Here is a 1501-nt window from a genome sequence, read left to right on the forward strand (position 1 = left end):
ACGTTACCTTTACAGGTAAAATCTCATCCTGTGGACCATGCTGTTGACCCAATATTTCCTGTTTGCTTAACCTTAAGTAAATTTATTGGCACTCTGGACTCTAATGATGTCAGCTGACCGGAATCCTCGCACAAGATTTCAGTTGACGACAATGACTATTGCATTGCAATCCACTTCCTGTTGCAGAGATAAACGTTTTTCTCGGTTTTATTGGAAAACATGACATTTCAAACATAGACTGCATTTGTTTCTCTCGTATGTTTCCTTTTTCTTCGGTGTCTCTTCTCTGTTTTTTTAAGGACTACTATGGATGGATAACAAAGCATTCTAGGTATTCGTTACTGCTATGAAAGCCATAGTGGACTTTCCAGTTACCAGTTTTTGTTTTGATGCTCGTTATTGTGCGGTTTGGTGTACGCAGATTAAGTCATCAAAATTCAGGGAAGTTAGCGCAAAAGTCTTTGGAAAGAAACTGTTTCGAGGAATTTTACAAGAGGTTGTTGTTTCAAATTCTAGAGAATTAGAAAAGGGGTGAGTTGCAGCAATATGCATCGGCAACTGATTAAAGCGGAAGTCCGCTTCAGAGGATGATAAAAAAAAAGGCACATGCATTTCCGTTGGGGTGCATTGGGAGGTGTGAAATTCCAGGTAGGTTATTCAGTGTTTCTTTTGACTGGGCTGTGGTATCTTGACCCCAAATGAAGGGCACAGAAATCCTTTAAGTTCTAAAATAAAATGAAAAAATTGCTAACTCCCTTTTCTGGGAGTCGGAAAACCAATCCTTCCGAGGTTCGTTAATGTATCAAAATACGATACTAAGAAAAAAAGAGCTTCATGTGATGTAGAATATGATTTTTATTTCTGAATGAATATTGATAAACAGATTAACAAATCGGGAAAACTGAGATCAGCAATCAGTCAACCTCTATTCAGAAGTGTAGATCTATCCAAAACTCAGCAATTGGGAAAGAGGCCCATGAATCAGCAAGTAACTCAGATAGTTACCTGCAAATGCTACAGCCTTAACTGACAAGGAAAGGATGTTACCTTCCTCCTCCCTCCCGCAGTGTGAAAATTCGAGCATTGTGAGAAAATTGATCCAAAGCATTTAACATACACACATTTCTTCGTACAGTTTAAATGAATAACGATCACAAGACGTTCTTTTTCGTACAAGCAAGACGGCAGTTGTATTCTTTATATATCGGAAAATACACTGTTAGACATAGTTCAGTATCGTTCGCAAATAATTAACACTTAAGAAAGGGGTCAGGTAAATAATTTGAATGAAGGATCAATAAGAAGTAGATTTCAAACAATTTTATACGCAGGATATAATTCTCTCTATTCTACTTCTACCACAAAACTCTAAATTAACTGCAACTTGGTGGACGGGCAATAGGTACTGTCGGGTATATGAGAAACAGTTATAGTAAAATAGTACGTCTGAACAGAGCCGGGAATCTCATGTACGGAGTGTCGCGACAGAGACAGACTGAAA

At 38.0% G+C, this 1501-nt stretch overlaps 1 protein-coding gene across 4 annotated transcripts in view; it reads left to right on the plus strand.

The window, feature by feature from the left end:
* LOC119585220 (organic cation transporter protein-like) overlaps positions 1–1501 on the plus strand; it is a 16938-nt gene that overhangs the window by 3365 nt on the left and 12072 nt on the right. The window lies entirely within an intron of this gene.

Source organism: Penaeus monodon, chromosome 19 (genome assembly GCF_015228065.2).
Source record: "Penaeus monodon isolate SGIC_2016 chromosome 19, NSTDA_Pmon_1, whole genome shotgun sequence".
NCBI lineage: Eukaryota > Metazoa > Arthropoda > Malacostraca > Decapoda > Penaeidae > Penaeus > Penaeus monodon.